The sequence below is a fragment of the Meriones unguiculatus genome, chromosome 8 (genome assembly GCF_030254825.1).
Source record: "Meriones unguiculatus strain TT.TT164.6M chromosome 8, Bangor_MerUng_6.1, whole genome shotgun sequence".
Classification (NCBI taxonomy): Eukaryota; Metazoa; Chordata; class Mammalia; order Rodentia; family Muridae; genus Meriones; species Meriones unguiculatus.
The window spans coordinates 45470441-45488109 of NC_083356.1; the positions used below are offsets into that span (position 1 = coordinate 45470441).

General features: G+C 43.1%; 1 protein-coding gene and 1 non-coding gene across 2 annotated transcripts in view; one reads left to right on the plus strand and one right to left on the minus strand.

The window, feature by feature from the left end:
• Deptor (DEP domain containing MTOR interacting protein) overlaps positions 1-17669 on the minus strand; it is a 144586-nt gene that overhangs the window by 108663 nt on the left and 18254 nt on the right. The gene's annotated exons all lie outside the window — the stretch shown is intronic.
• LOC132656199 (U6 spliceosomal RNA) lies at positions 4517-4620 on the plus strand. The gene has a single exon (XR_009594122.1). It is a non-coding gene; the product is annotated as a U6 spliceosomal RNA (small nuclear RNA).

The following is a 17669-nucleotide window of genomic DNA, read 5'->3' on the forward strand; positions in this document are numbered from 1 at the left end:
TATTATGTTTACAGTGTTCTGCCTGCATGTATGCCTGCAGGCCAGAAGAGCACCAGATCTCATTATAGATGGTTGTGAGCCACCGTGTAGTTGCTGGGAATTGAACTCAGAGCCTTTGGAAGAGCAGACAGTGCTCTTAACCACTGAGCCATCTCTCCATCCCCTAAGTTGATATATTCTGAAAGTTTTTTTAATCTATTCGTCACAAGATGCTAGATCCAACACAAACGTGGTCAAGGGATGGTTCTTCTGAGGGCTAGAACTAGCCCAAAATAATAAGGCAATTAGCCTCTTAACCTAGACAGTTTCTTTTCAAGAGTTTTTGCTCATAGTCGCCCCTGTTGGCCAAGCATCACATCCTGTGCATGCAGAAGCCACATACTACTTACTAAGTATGTTTGGGTCCCTCACAGCTAGGAAGGCTCATCCTTAGGATCTGACAGAGATGAGACTGACTAGTGGGCGGGGCAGCACTTCAGGAGAGGGGGACAGCCAGTAAAGGCCACTGAGAAAGAAATGCCTGGATCATATCAAAGCTATTAGCCATAATGATCTGAATCTGAATTGTCTCACCCTCTGCACCTGACATGACATCTACATATGTCATAGGATGACTATACCTAAAACTAGGTAATCAAGACCGCAGTTTGGCCAAATGGGCTGAATAGCCCTTGATTCTTTGATACAAAGTCTTGTCCATAGCTTAGGCTAGCCTCAAACTCCCTTACCTCCTCTACCAACACACCGGGCTGGAACTAAACTATTTATTTCACATTTTCATAACTCCTTTGAGACAGAATTTCATGTATCCCATGCTGAACGCCAGTTTGCTGTGCAGCTGAGGATTACAGCATTCACCACCAAGTATTGTTAATGCAGCGATGAGGCTCAATCCAGCACTCTTTGCAAACCAGGCAAGTTCTCTACCAACCAAGCTATATTCCCAGGCCCATATTTAAAAATAAATAAATAAATAAATAAATTTTTTGGGAGTCTCACTGTGTAGCTCTGGCTGGCCTGAAATGTAGACCAGGATGACCTCAAACTCATAGAGAACTGCCTGCCTGTGCCTCTTGAGTGATGGGATCAAAGGTGTGGATCACCATACCTGGCTTAGAGCTATACTTCTAACTATAGCACATAGCCTGCGTACAGTGCTCCCCCTGCTTGAAATGCTTAACACCCTTTCTATTTAAAACTGCCTTCCTAAGCTTCCTCGAATCCAGGAAGGTTCAAAAGCAGTGTCACTTCTTTGTGTCTCTTTTCCGGAACAGAGTCTGAGCAAAAAGAGCCCCTGACCTTTGATGGTCCTCAGATACTTCCATGGGCAAGCCAAAGTAAAAGCCAAGGACACTTGGTCCTTCCCAGTCCACCTGGCAGGAATTAACTGAACCTTGCCAAATGGCTCTTTCCTCCAAGGGAAACCACACCTGCAGTTTTTAAACTGTCTTTGTGCAATGAAACCCTTCAACAAAGAGCAAGATTGAGCATTCTGCCTAAAAGGAGTTTGGACAGACTAGTCCAGAGTAGTTTCCAGTTTTCCCACACAAACTTCTATATCCTTGGTCTTCCTAGAAGTCACGAAAAGACAAAAAAAAAAAAAAAAGAAAGAAAGAAAGGCCTAAAATTAGCAGGCCCACACTGGCCACAAGTGTGATTCAGCACTTGGGAGGAAGGGGGAAGGAAGATCAGGTGTTCCAGGCCAGCCTCAGCTATGTACTGAGTTTAAGGCTCTAACCCTGCCTCAGAAAAGCAAAAGCAGAAACAAGTGGTAACAGAACTAGCAAAACCAGAAGGCTAGGAGGAAATGGGACTGGCAAGTTCAGAGAAAAAGTAAGGCTGATCACCACAGAGAAGCAGAGAATGTGCCTGCGGCTGGACAAGAGCTGGCAAGGAACAGGTGTGTCAGGAGTGGGCCTATCCTTCAGAGGTTTTCCGTTTGTCTTCCGCCATGTGTATCCTTTTCACAATAAGACTTGGGTGGAGGGATGGAAACCACAGGGCCCTACCCTCCCAGCTCAGCTCTTCGCTGATAGATTTTAGAAGTGTGCAGAGAGACATCACCTAAGACATTCCCAATATGTGCCCGTAGGAATTCAAATGAACCTGGATTCTGGGGATCTGAGACTTCGCAAGGCTAGGCTCTAAGCAGGCTTCTCTGCCTGACCTAGGCTCCTCTCTCATCTTCCAACCACAAACATGCCTGCTTTGTGCTGGGAACATTCTGAACTGTGCTTTAGCTTCTAGGATTGTAACCTAGTCTCCAAGCTTCCACTCACCAGAGGTCCATCCCTACACTGAAGACACTCTCTCTTCCCTCTAGTAACTCAAAACCCTTGCTCTCCCAAGGGCACCTGCTTGGTAAACACGTTCCTACACCGAGAGCAGCCTGGCTCCTTCCTGCTCTTCTGTAAGGTTTTCATGCCACTAGTCAAGCATGCATCACACTGCATGACCTCTGATCCAACCGTGGACACTAAGGGAATGCTGCTTTATAGACTATTACAACTCCAGCGATAGCAAATAGCAATGAGTCTCAATGATAATGAAATCCATCAGGGCAAACTATGCACTCGGCACTGTGGAATGCCCAGGTACAACAGCCCTCGGATTCAGAGTAAAAATCCCTTTTCAATATGCCACAGAGAGTAAACACCTCTATTTTATTAGAATGTTCAATCCCACTGACCATGGCATTTAAAAAAAATAAAACGACCTTCCCATCATTCATCTCAGACAGCTGGTTCAGAGGCTTTCAATTCAAGGTGATTTTGTAATTTTCTATTCCTGTCTGGCTAACCAGCTGCCCAAATTGCATCAGACAGTTCCCTCTTGCAGTCCTCAGAGAACAAACATTACTGAAGGCAGGGTGTTAATAATACCTTCAAAATCACTGCCCATCTCACAAGAAATGTTGGAACTATTTTTCAGAAAAACAGCTTTGTGAGATTGCGGCAGCTTGCGGAACCCAGAGAACAAGCTGGGTGGCTGAAATCACTGACCATTATTTAAAAACTGAGTCATGGATCTCAACAGAAGTAAACAGTTTAAGCAAACACCGGGGAAAGACAAACATGGAGCCAGAGTGAGCCTGCTGACAGAGGAATGGGTGATTTAAACCAAAGCTGCTGACCCATCCAGATGTTCTGCTGTGAACAAAATCTGTCCCAGGGGATCCAAGAAACCACAGAAAGCCATTCTCCATCACCTCTCCATGAAACGGTCTGAAGCCAAAAGGATGAGACCAAAACCAGTAATAAACTTAACCCACAGCGTTTCCTTTCCTTTTGTTGTCTGAATCTGTTTCATAATTAAAACTTTGGGATATTTGTTTCTTCCTTTTGAGACAAAGTCTCACCATGCAGTCATGTCTGGCCTGGATCTTGCTATGTAGATCAGTCTGGTCTTGAACATGCTGTGATTCTCCTGCTTCAGCCGCTCAAGGGCTGGGACTACAGTTCTGCACAACCACACCCAGCTCATAATTAAACTTTAGGTGTATACACACACACACTTAAAATGCATAAAATGAAAATGAAAAGTCTCTTTCTGAGTTGGCATGAACGGATAATTATTGAAGATGGGCAACTACCGATGAATTGTTGAAGTTAGCCTTGACAGGTAAATGAGAATTTGGGACATTATATTTGGAATTGATGTTTGGGAAGCACTACTTTCCCGAAGAACTTGCTCTCTCTAGTTCCTTGCATATTTTTGCTATGTGCGTGCACACATCTCCATAAACATATTTCATGAAATAGGTCATGGTACACACTTTACATAATTTTTTTATTACTAGTTTTTTAATTTTTTTCTACTTACTTATTAATCACTTTACAGCCTGATCCCAACCCCCTTCCTCCTCTCTTCCTGGTCCTACCTTCATGGCCCCCTTCACCCTTATCAATTGTTTTTTTGTTTTTTTGTTTTTTTTCTTTTAAAGACAGTGTCTCTTATTATGTAGTCCAGGCTGTTCCGGAACTTGCTATGTAGACCAACCTGGTCTTGAACTCACAGAGTTCCACCTGCCTCTGTGCTAGCATTAAAGGCTTTACGTTGCATACAGCTTTGCTTCAAGAAAAATGTTTTAATTTTTCAAGACTGATTAAATTAATAAAGGATTTGGACAGGAATAAAAACAAGAAGAAATGGGCTGAAGAGATAGCTCAGCAGTTAAAAACGTATACTCATATACTGCCCCTGTGGAGGACAAGACTTTCGTTCCCAGAACCCATGTGGGGTGGCTTACAACCATCTATAACTCCAGCTCCAGGGGATCTGATGTCCTTTTCTGATCTCTTCAGGTATCTGCAATCATGAGCATAACCCTCAACCCACATATATGCATAATTTTTAAAAATTAAAATAAATTATTTACAAAACCAGGAAAAAAGTACAGATCTATAAAGAGAAAGAATGTGACTGCAGATGGAGCTGGTCTCAGAGCACATATTATCAGAAGCTTCAAAACCACATTAACAAGTCTTACCAAATGTTCTACCAGGAAATCTTTCTCATGCTCGCTTCAGCAGTACATATACTAAAATTGGAATGATACAGAGGTGATTAGCATGGCCCCTGTGCAAAGATAACATGCAAGAAGAGCCTTGACCTCATTGGCACAGGAGACAACTTCCTGAGCAGAACACCAACCAGCACAGGCTCTAAGATTAACAATCAATAAATGGGACCTCATGAAACAGACAAGTTTCTATAAAGTAAAGGACAAAACGACAGCCTACAGATTGGGAAAGGATCTTCACCAACCCTATATCTGACAGAGGGCTGATATCCAGGATATATAAAGAACTTAAGTTAAACACTGAGGTTGGGGATTTAGCTTAGTGGTAGAGAGCTTGCCTAACAAGTGCAAGGCCCTGAGTTCAGTCCTCAGCTCTGGAAAAAAAAAAAAAAAAAAAAAAGAAGAAGAAGAAAAAGTTAAACACTAACAAACCAAGTAATCCAATTTTTAAAAATGGGGGTACAGAGCTAAACAGAGAATTCTCAATACAGGAATATCGAATGGTAGAGAAACACTTAAAGAAATGCTCAAAATTCTTAGTCATCAGGGAAATGCAAATCAAAATGACCCTGAGATTTCACCTTACACTCATCAGAATGGCTAAGATGAATAACTCAAGTGACAACACATGCTGGACCGGATGTGGAGAAAGGGGAACCCTCCTCCACTGCTGGTGGGAATGTAAACTTGTACAACCACTTTGGAAATCAATCTGGCACTTTCTCAGAAAACTGGGAATAGTGTTCCCTCAAGATCCAGTTATACCACTCCTAGGCATATATCCAAAAGATGCTCAACTATACACCAAGGACATTTGATCAGTTATGTTCATAGCACTTTTATTCGTAATAGCCAGAATCTGGAAACAACCGAGATGTCCCTCAACGAAGGAATGGATATAGAAACTGTGGTACATCTACACAATGGAATACTACTTGGCTATCAAAAACAAGGAAATCATGAAATTTGCAGGCAAATTGGTGGGAAATAGAAAAGATCATCCTGAGTGAGGTATGCCAGAAGCAGAGGCTGAGACTCATAGCCAAACTTTGGGCAGAGTGCAGGAGTCGTATGAAAAAGGGGGGAGGGGGTATAAAGACCTGGAGGGGACAGGAGCTCCAAAAGGAGACTAACAGAGCCAAAAAACAAAACAAAACAAAAACAAAAAAACAAAACAACAACAACAAAAACCTGAGTCCTGGGGGTCCTGCAGAGACTGATACCCCAACCAAGGACAATGCATGGGGAAGACATAAAACCCAGGCTGAGATGTAGTCAATAGACTCAGTCTCCAAGTGGGCTATTTCCCTAGTAAGGGGAACAGGCATTGTCTCTGACATGAACTCAGTGTCTGGCTCTGATCACCTCCCCCTGAGGGAGGAAACAGCCTTACCAGGCCACAGAGGAAGACAATGCAACCAGTCCTCATGAGACCTGATAGACTAGGGTCAGAGGGAAAGGGAGGAGGACCTCACCTTTTGTTTTGTTTTGCGACAGTGTTTCATGTAGCCCAGACTGGCCTTCAAGTTGCTTTGTAGCCACAGATGTTTCTGAACTCCTTTTTAAAATTTATTTATTTATTTTGTATACAATGTTCTGTCTCCATGTGCCCTGCACACCAGGGCACCAGATCTCTTATAGATGGTTTATGAGCCACCTTGTGGTTGCTGGGAACTGAACTCAGGACCTTTGGAAGAACAGCCAGTGCTCTTAACCTCTGAGCTAGCTCTCCAGCCCTGTTTTTGAACTCTTGATCCCCTGCCACAACATCCACAGGTCTGCGGCAGGTGTCCAGCCATCTCTGTGACATGTCACAGCAAAGCTCTCAGACTTTAAGTATATGCAGGAAGGAAGAACATTTCACTCAGAGCCTGGCACACCATAGGCTGTGTGATGAAAGAGCTTTTGCATAAATAAAAGCAGGAATGTCTTGCATCTGCATGGAGCCCTGAACCATCAGAAATGACCCTGGAGATATCCCTGCGACAGGACGTATATGGTGCCTCATACTTGTAATCCTGGCATTTAGGAGACGAAAGCAGAATTGCTGCAAATTCAATGCTAGCCTGGGCTACATAGTGAATTCCAGGCCAGCCTGGGTGACAGTGTGATCATTGTCTCAAACACACAACACAACACAAAGTGAAGCTCTGTCCCTGTAAATCAGGAAGAGGATATCACACTCGATAGATCTTGTGAATTCAAGCTCCTTGAGAAGGCTCCACCCACCCTTGCCAAAGATGCTTTAGTCTGACGGATTAGAACTTGTGATAGTGGGGAGACAGGCATTTATTACCCACCCCTGTATCTGATCTAATAACTTTTGGCTACCAGGCAAAACCTCTGGAAAGCACTAATTAACTAAGTTAGCAGGAAACCACTAGCTTCTACTACTCTGAAAGCTCAGAAAGTCTGCAGCAGCTCCTGGAACCTCTCAGAGATTCCCCTGACTTGTTCTAACTCCCCCACGTCACACCCCACCAGCGTCTTCAGGAGATGCAGTTATTTATGTTTGTCTTCTGTTCTGTCAGCCAAGAGTTCACGTTAGCGCTTTATGGTGGAGCTGTCATTCGGGGTGACCTGAATGTGTATGTTCCTGGGCTGCGGTCAGTCACATTTGACTCAGGGTAAATTCTCTTCTACTTCCTTTGTAAAAAGAACTGTGTTCTGTATTGGCAGCAAACACAAAAGGAAACTTAAAAAGAAAATAGAAAATGGTTTCGAGATGTGTTTTAATAAGGGACAGAGTCAGGATCTGAACCTATATCTGAATTTTTATTTTTATTTTTTGAGACCTGATTTTTCTGTGTAGCCCCAGTTGTCCTGGAACTCACTATGTAGCCAGAATGGCCTCAAACTCAAAGATCCACCTGCTTCTGCCTCCTGAGTACTGGGATTGAAGGTGTGCACCACCACTACCTGGCTAGACTGACTTCTGCACAGACATTTCCATGCCATCAAATGCCAATATTCTGCCTATTTTGTGGCTGTATAGACTCAGAAGATGAAAATATTTATATGCCACACAGATATATACCAATATAAATACAGAGGAGACACATGGAAGAGCCTACAAAAGACATGCTCATTCTCCTGTTTGTACTGAGCTCTTTAGTTAAGACAACAAACACACTTAGGAACAGAAAATGTGCCAGAGGGTTCTAGCATGTTGGACAGTCAGCATAAGTGTGTGCAGGGCATAAATCCAGAATTTCAATGTGTGCATAAAGGCTCCAAGCCTTTTAAACCTCTGGAGATAAGAAATAACATAAGATCAAGATCGCAGGGCCTAAGGGTCAGTCCTCTTCAGGGCATTAGACCTATGAGTTTTCACTTAGCTTCCACGGGAGCTTTTCTTCAACAGGTCTCCTAAACAAAGAGCCAAAAACAGACCACAGCAAATCTCCAGCTAGTCCTTTGATGAGTCAGAAAAACACCCTTCCTACTTGCAAAGTGCCTTTCCAAGAATTGTTTAAAGCGGGTTATTATTTACCTGCACACCACACCCAGAAGTCTGAGGCCTCTAATTGCCTTACAGGTGAAGAAATGAGTCCACAAGGTTTGGGGAACTTGTAAGATACAAGATGACTCACAGGGCCATGCTGGTTGCTATGCCAACTGCCTCTTGCCTTTCCTTGGTAAAGATCGGAGCCATTCTCTCCATTCTGGGTGTGCTTACCCCTGTTGTCCCCTTCTAATGAGGGGGTGATGTTCTCAACCCCTCCTTCCACAGACACAGTTCACACTTTACAATAGTGTTTCTCAAACCACTGAACACTTTGTTCTTCCCTTCACCTTTGGTCCCAAGATCCTGCAGTGGCTTAATGAATAGTGCTATTCAGATGACAACAAAGAAGGACAAGGAAAGAAAGTACAGCTTCCAGGTAGGACTGAGAGGAGTCAACAATGAGAAATGAGCTTCCTGTTCATCCCATTCACTATGTACCACTGACTCATCACAGCACAGCTACGGAGCCAGAGAGGGCCAGCACTCAAGGTTGTGCCTTCGGTTCACTGCTTTAAACAAAGCATGTGATTTCTCTTCTCAATACCTTGACTTTTTAAATCTCTCTCTATACAAATGTCAACAAAACACATCTCATAGGGTTGTTGTAAGGATTCAATGAGAGACTAATGAAGTTCAGAGTATCCAATGTTGGCTCCTATTAGTTATTACATAATGTATTTCATTATCAGATTTTGCCAGAAGCATCATCAATCTCCCATTGAGTTCTGTATCACTTCTTAAAGTAAATGTAGTCCTAAATCAAGGCATGATTGTGGTGTGCTAGCAACCTAAAGAGACCTGGCTGTTCTCTTCTTAAAGGAGTAGAATGGATGATAGAATGTCAGCTCTTGGTCACACCCCAAGAACAAGCTAAGGTCTGTTTTCCCATAAGGTGTGCTATAACCAATCTCTAATTAAGTCAATGAATTGCTTTAAGTAGAAAAAAAAAAAAAAAAAAAAAAACCATTAGCCCAACCAGTTCAAGCTTTCAGTCATGTCAGATTTTGGCTTTTTGTTATTGTTGTTGTTTTGTTTTGTTTTTTCATTGACAGGGTTTCTCTGTGTAGTCCAGAGTGGCCTCGAACTCACAGAGATCTGACTGCCTCCACCTCGGGAGTGCTGGAATGAAAGATGTGTGCCACCACTGCCCAGATCATGACAGTTTTTATAGATGAGAAAAGGGAGACTTAGTGAATCTGAGATATTTGCTCTGTTATCCAAGATGAGATATAAACCTTGACCTTCTGTTGTTAGCAGAATGGTCCAGTGTGCTGCCCAGCAACACAGCAAGAACACAGCTGCTGCTCTAGTGTTCTACCCAGAATGGGCCCACTGGTGATCGAGCTGGCCGGAGCCACAGAGAGCCTTGTAAGTCATTTCTGATAACACCAGGCTGCATTCATCCTTGAGAAAGACAACTATCTATCCAACCACCAGCCAGAGGCTTATTAGTTCTGGAAAGTTCTTCCCCAGCAATAAAAAGACTCTGGGCATTCTAGACAAGAGAAAAATATAAAGGCCTATTATACAGCATCATTAGACAGTTAAAACACTCTCTGTTGTAAATAATATATGCCAGGTAATCTGTAGGCTGAGATTTTACACTCAGCGGAGAAAGTCGATCCTCAAAGGTGGTGTACCCGAAAACTACCAGCTTGTTTAGACCAGGAAGGCAGCCTTAGCCTACTCTTCTAACTCAGTTGGTCAGCCTTAGTGTTTACATTTCTAACAATTACCTCCAGATGCTGCCGGTGCTGATTCAGTCCAGGATTGTAAACACCTGGGTGGCAATCAAACAGAAAGATAAGATAGGAAATCTAGAATCAGGGGCCACAAGGGTGGCTGAGCAGGCAGATCTCAGCTGGGAAGGGTGTGGTGAACGAGGAGACCAATCCATCCAGCATTCATATTCCCAGGTTCTCGGCTTCTTAACACAGAGCAACTGGGAACCCTGGGTCTAGGGCACACACCTTGCAAAAACCACAAAAAGCTGACACCTGACCTCGAATCCAGGGTTTGGCTTAGTGTGAGTTTTAGGGATGTGTTCCTTCCTTGAAAGGCATCTCCCTACCTACTTGCTGATGATTAGCAGGCAGTAGTGAGAGCTCAGGCCTACAATCCCAGCTTGGTATGCTGAGGAAAGCAAGTTTGCGGCCAGCCTGAGAAAAGTAATGACACTTGTTCTTAACCAACCAAACAAACAATGACTTGATAATTAGTCAATTAAAACGTAGAAGGGAAGCGCATGTGCTGCTGGAGGGAAAGGATGAGCACGGGGAAAATCCTGCATAAAAAAACTACAGAGGGGTGTGGCGGGAACAACCAGAGCCAGGCCCAGCCATTCCTGGGAGGGGCTGGGATCACCTAACTGTAGCGTGCACTTCCTGTCTAGATTCTGGGGCAGGGAGGCCTCTTCCCCAGTCAGGACCCAAGTTTCCTGACCTAGAAAATGAGGAAGCTAACTGGATTTCTTTCACAAATCTTTCTACTCTGGAATCTCTGTTTTTGTGGACTCCCAATGATGAGTCTCCAGGGAAAAGCTTCCCTCACACGATCAAAATAAAATAAAACAGCCCGTTCGCGGCACATTTTGTACTGAGAAGATCAACCACAAACCACAAGCAGGGAAGCTCGGCAGAGCAAACATTTCCTTTGGGCTTCCAAACACAGTTGAACATATTTTAAAGGAAAGCTTGTGCTAATAGGCACGCTGTAAAACAGTCTAGGGTTACAATCTACCTAAATTTTCAGTTCCTAGGACAGACACTGAAGCTGCAGTCTTGGGTGTTGTACACCTATATCATGAGCACGTACAAGGCTTCTCCGAGTTTAAAAATATTATTTTACAAACCCTCAAAAGTGTTATTAGGAACATCTGCAGCTATGGTGAAAGTAGCTTTTGGTTAAGGGGCAGTAAAAAATTTCAGCAGTATACATGCATTATGATACTCATACCAGGCATAGAGACAGATGCTCAGGGTGGGCTAGTTTCCATAGTCACTGTGGTGGTTTGAATGAAAATGGTCCCCATAGGCCCATAGGAAGTGATACTATTAGGAGGTGTGGCCTTGTTGGAGGAAGTGTGTCACTGGAGGGTGGGCTTTGAGATTTCAGATACTCAAGCCAGGCCCACCGTCACTCTATCTTCCTGCTGCCTGCTGATCCAGATGTAGAACTCTCAGCTACCTCTCAAGCAGCAGGTTTGCCTGCATGTCCTTATGCTTCCCACCATGATAATACTGGACTAAGCCTTTGAACTGTAAGCCATGGTTATGATGTTTCTTCACAGCAATAGAAACCCTACCTACCTAAGACTGTCATTGTAACTGAAACAGGTGTTTCTTTCAAATGAAACATAACCTGTGTGTACAGGATATATACATACATAAGAGTTAAAGCTGAACTACACAGTATTATTTTCCCTTTCTATTGTCTACTTCAGCTAAAATGCTGCCTTCATTTCTACTTATCTCCATCCTTTGGAGAATAATGTTCTCCCCATATCCTCGTCAATTCACCATATTCAAACCTACCTCTACTTCCTTCCCTCATAGCTTGCCAACCAGATGAATCAGTTAGTTTCCCTGAGCGCACTAGGACCTATTTTCTCTAATGCTTATATTTTCCCATTTACCATTCTATATTTACTTTTCTTTGCATTAATTCTCTTTACTTTAACTTACTACAAAACCTGTAAGTAAAGAACCATCACCCTAGCCATGCTGGCTCTTGCCTGTGATCCCAGCACTAGAAGGAGAATCAGGAATTAGTTCAAGGCCAAGGCCCACTACACAGCCTACAAAGCTAGTTTAAGGTTTGCCTGGGTTATTATATAAGATCCTTTCTCAAAAAAACATAGGAATGAAGAAAAGAAGGAAGAAGGGAAGAGAAGATTCTACACCTTGATCCACAGGCAGCAGAGGAGACTGTGTACCACACTGGGCACAGCCTGAGCACAGGAGACCTCAAAGCCCACCCCCACGGTGACACAGTTCCTCCAGCAAGACCACACCTACTCCAACTCTTAATAGTGACACTCCTCATGGGACAAGCATTCAAACACACAAGTCTATGAAGACCATACCGATTCAAACCACCAGAGGTAGCATAGGACACACAGAAATGAGAATGTGAGTCCCAGCTACAGTAATGATAACACAGGCCACAAAAAGGGATCAACAATAAGGATCAAAACTTATTGAAAAGTGATGGGAAGAGTTGTTGAAAGCATCTAGAGGAGCAGTTCTCAACCTGTGGATCACAACCCTTTGGGGAAGGGTTGAACTACCATTTACAAGGATCACATATCAGATATTTACATTGTGATTCATAACAGTAGCAAGGTTATAGTTATGAGGTTGAAACAAAAATAATTTTATGGTTGGGGGTCACTACAGCACAAGGGACTGTATTAAGGGGCCATAGCATTAGGAAGGCTGAGAACCACTGGTCTAGGCTAAAACACAGTAGACCCCTGTGTTTGGAGAGGAAGGTTTGCCAGGAGACTGATCAGTCATTAACACTTTGCAAGTAGCAAAGAACACAGACACTAAGGACTTAAGATTTCTCACCAAGACTTAGTCTTTATCGGTATTTGTTTTCTTTTGTTATTTGAGACAGGATCTCAAGTAGCCCAGGCTGGTCTCAAACTCACTATGTAGTTGAGAAGACCTTGAACTCCTAATCTTCCTACCTCCACTTCCCAAGTGCTGGGGTTATAGGTGTACAATAGCAAGACTGTCCTTGCTTTTGAAAGTGTGGATTCATATGTTTTTGTTATCTTGGTGCTGGAGGTTGAGCACAGGGTCTAGCATGCGATATGCAAGTACTCCATTACTCACCTACACCATAGCCCCATTCCTTTCTAGTTTGAAACAGGGTCCCACAAAGTCAGCCAGGCTTGCTTTGAAGTCACTCAATTGCCTAGGCAAGCCTTGTCCTAGTGATCCTCCTGCTTCAGCCTCCCAAGTAGCTAAAATTTCAGGCCTATGCCATGGGGACTGGTTTCACTGGCTCTTGTAAGAATATTTCTTCTTTTTTTTAAAAAAATAGTTTATTTATGTTTATTTCATGTGCATTAGTGGTTTTGTCTGAATGTATGTCTGTGTGTGGGTGTCAGATCTTGGAGTTACAGACAGTTGTGAGGTGCCATGTGGTTGCTGGGAATTGAACCCAGGGCCTTTGGAAGAGCAGTCAGAGCCATCTCTCCAGCCCTTGTAAGAATATTTCTAAAGCCAGGAATGGTGGTGCACACACCAGTACTCCCATTACTTGAGAAGCAGATGCAAGAAGATCACTTCAGGCTTAATCCCCTGCTACATCCTGAATTCAAAGCTACCTTGGCTACATAAGACCCTGTCTCAAAACCAAACAAAACACACACGAAGAATATGTACTTCTACATGGTTGCTTTTGGTACATCAATGATTCTCTCTCTCCTCTGTGTGTGTGTGTGTGTTTTCTATACATTTATGTCTTTCATGAGATCTCTATTGTTTTTTTAATTTAATTTTTTCAAAGATTTATTTTATGTACGAGTACTCTATCTGCATGTACACCTGCAGGCCAGAAAAGAGCATCAGATCACATTATAGATGGTTGTGAGCCACCATGTGGTTGCTGGGAATTGAACTCAGGACCTCTGGAAGAGCAGACAGAGCTCTTAACCACTGAGCCATCTCTCCAGCTAGAGATCTCTATTGTTTTCTAAGTTCTCCACACACTTCCTTTTCTCTATAATTCCCTACTAAGTGATGGTGGATAAGCAGGTTTTCATTCCTCTTGGTGATTATATAAAGAATCTGAAAACTTACCAAGTCCTATTTAGAGCACCAAGAATGCCTAGCACGGCTCCAAACACCTGTGGCTACTTTTCAAAAACAGCACTCATTAAGCCAAAGACAGTGTCTTCTAAAGATAGCTAGGCAGAGATCTCCTCAGCTCTCAGCCGCATTCCCCTGACAGCTGTCATTTGCACTTGAGTGGCATTTGGCGAGCTCTAGAAAGTCATACTCTGTTAATTAGGCTAGCGGAGGCAAAGAAGGCAAGCTGGACAGGGACTCTGGGAAGCCATTAATATTCTCATGGGCCTTTGAGAGGCTTTTCTCAAGCGAACATCACCGCCCCACTGCTGGGATGCAAGGCTAACGTGACAAACCCTCAAGCTGCACACCAGAAAGAAATACTTGTGTTCTGAGACCCAGCAGGCTGTCCTGGCTCCTCAGTGATGCTCAGGCACCTATTTCACTGTGGGTGTCCATTCCTTGTTGGTCCCCGTGGGCATCCCAGTTACAGCTGCTCTGAAGGATTCTCATCTTTTAACTCTCTAATTTGTTTCTCCCAGAAACTTCCACTGCCTGCAGACCAGCCCACATCTATGAAACTAGTAGCTTTTCCATGGATGATGCAAAAACATTCAGGGACAAGGAACTAACCTCAAAAGCAATTTCCTTATTTTGAGGGAGGAGCTGTGGCCAGTAAGTGGAACTGTACCAGAAGAAGACTTGTTTAGACTGAAACACGAACTGTAACAAAGTAAAACAAACAAAGGAGGTTGGGAATGTAGCTCAGTGGTCAAGCCCTTGCTCCGCATATGCTAGATCCTGGGTCCCATCTCTAAACAAACAAAGAATGGCAAGCCAAACAAGGGGCATTTGGTTTAGTTTGACAACAAAAACCAATAGTTTTTACGTGATTGATATGAGTCCCTGGACATAATTTAGCAGACAAGTCAAACTGAACAGTGTCTATGTTCAGAATGGCAACACTAATGTCCTGCCTTGATTACTGTAGTTATTTCTATGCTTTGGCAAAATATAAGAAGAATCTCTCTTCGTCCTATTTTCTGCCATCACATTTTCTTTTACTTGTCGCCAGCACCAGCATATCTGGTTTCCTGAACTTTCTTCTGACATTTCAGATTACCCGTGTCTTGATGGAAAAGCTCTAACCCAGACCAATTCAGCCTACGAAAGTTTCCACAGTGAATCATAAGCCAAGGTGGAAGTTCTACACATCTCGCTGGATACAGAATTAGTTGGTTTGCCGGATTGTGTTGTTTTTTTGTTTTTGTTTTTGTTTTTGTTTTTTGTATTGTTTCATTTTGGCTTGGTTTGGTTTTGTGGGACAGATTCTCACGTCATCCAGACTTGCCATATTGTCGACCAAACGTGTTACTGCTTTGAGTTCCTGCTGGATTACAGATGTGCGACTCCTTGCCCAGCTGCAATGTGTTCTTTTATGTCTTCACCTGGTGTCTGCCATGATCGGAGAATAAATTCTGTTTGTCCTGAAGTGTGCCACTTTGTGCACTACCTTATAGGGGTACTGAATCTTTCAATCAATGTTTGCTCTGCAGTTTCTGTTTTTCAATTTTTTTTTTTTTTTACTTATTTATTTTATGTATTTGAGCACTTTATCTACACGTACACCTGCATGCCAGAAGAGGGCATAAGATCACATTATAGATGGTTGTGAGCCACCATTGGGAATTGAACTCAGGACCTCTGGAAGAAGAGCCAGTACTCTTAGCCGCTGACCCATCTCCCCAGCTCCTGCTCTGCAGGTTTTGAAAGCATGACCTAAGGATTTGAATATGACCATTATTGTAAAAAGAACAGCAAAAGTTTTAGCTTGAAACAGGGCATGGATAATATAATATACAATATAATAACATATATGATAATATAATCTCATTGCTTGTGGGGGAGGAGGAGAGGATGAGGCAGGAGGAATGCCATTCTAGACTCTCACAGCAAAAGTACAAGGAAAACCTGTAGTGAAAATGAAGCCAGTCTTGATAACACAGCATTGCCTGTACTTGAAGGCATGTGTGTTTTCTTCTTGTTGTTCTGATGCCTTTATTTTCTAACCCAAATCATTTTAAGCATCTCATAGTTGTATGTCATACTTAGTTCTACAGTAAACATCAGCACAATTCTAACAGAGTTTCTTCTGCTCAAACCAACAGACTTGTACTCCGGATAGGTAAAGCTTCATCCCTCTAGTCCTCTAATCACTGGGTCTTTTGAGTGACTAGCTTCATCCTGAAGGTGTCTATTAACCCCACACAAACTCACTCAGTTGCATAAACTTGTCAGGAAAACAATGTGGTTTTGGAGTCTGTCTGAGAGGAACACTGAATAAAACCAAATGAATTTCACAGTTAAAGGTTGTTTCTTTTATTTTTTTTTACGCTTAAAATTTGCTAATTTTTATTTTCTATGTATGAGTGTTTGACCTGCATGAATGTATGTATGTGTACCGCATACATGCCTGTTGCTCACAGAGGCCAGAAGAGGGCATCAGATCCCTTGGGAACTGGAGTTATAAAAGGGTTGTGAGCTGTCATGTGGATGCTGGGAACTGAATCTGGGTCTTATAAAGATCAGCTGGTGTTCTGTTGTGGATATAAACACATTTTTGTTTCGGTTCCAGGTGTGGGATGTGGGACTGATTCAGATGGTCCACAGCAGCAGACTATTTGCCTCATGCAGGCTCTGAGAGGAGCTCTTGGCCAGCTGCAGATAGTTTAAATCTGAGGACTCTGGAGAGCCCAGAGAGTGTAGAAGCGCTCCGAGAAAGAACAAGGCTGCTGCTGCTTCCTCCCTCTGGCTCCTGTTGCTGTTGTTGCACTGAGACCAGAAGTTGGAGCCCTCCTGAAAGGAGGATTGGACTGGCTCCAAAAACCTGACGAACCAGCAGGAACCAGCTGAGAGAACTGTGCCTCCTCTCCCACTAGCCCTTTCTCTCTACTACCTGGTGTTGGAAAAAGATTGGGGTGGAGTAGAGAGGAGAGAAAGAATCCATTGCCAAAGGACAAGAATTAGATTGCTTACATCTTGGTATCTTATTCAATGTGGTCAAGCAGGCCTCATAGGGTCTTAGGATTTATAAGCAGATTATAGATAAGATATTTATTAGAAAAAATTTTTTTGCAGTAAAATAGGAAAAAGAATTATTTCCAGCTTCCCCTGAAATTTAGTGGAGTAATCTGAGCCTCAAATGAACCATAATGTAACACAGTGGAGTTATAGATTACACGAAGAAAACATGCTTACTCACTACTCTCCTGCTTGTTTAGACACTGACTAGTGCAAAGCTGTCCCCAACCCTGTGTCTTGCTGGTTGCCATGTGAAAAAGACAGTTCTGTCACTACATTACCCACCCCGAGACTTAAAGGTCAACAGGAAAGAAAAATATGCTTTTGATGTTGTTATCACTCCCAGTAAGGGCAACAGTGAGAAGAAGAATAGCCTCATTCTGTCTTCCAGCTTATGCAAGGGCTATTTACCATCTCGAGTGGCCTTTTCTCTGTGCCAAGTGCATCACAATATCCCTTTCATCAGTTGCTTGCCACAGCAACAAGTGATAGAAATATTACTGTCCCAGATTAATATCAACAGAGGCTCACAAGAGCTGGAGAATTTTATGAGACTTGACCACCTAACATAAACATTCGGGCAGTTGAGAAGACCAGCAGAGAGGCCTGGGGGTGGGGGGTGGAATCTAGAGAGGTCTTCCTTCAAAACAGCTGGGGAAACAGCTCATCACTTTAGACTTGGTAAAGAAACATTGCAGACCAACCCAACCCAAGCGTTTTAGGATGCCCAGTAATACTACACATAGCAAGACAGGGG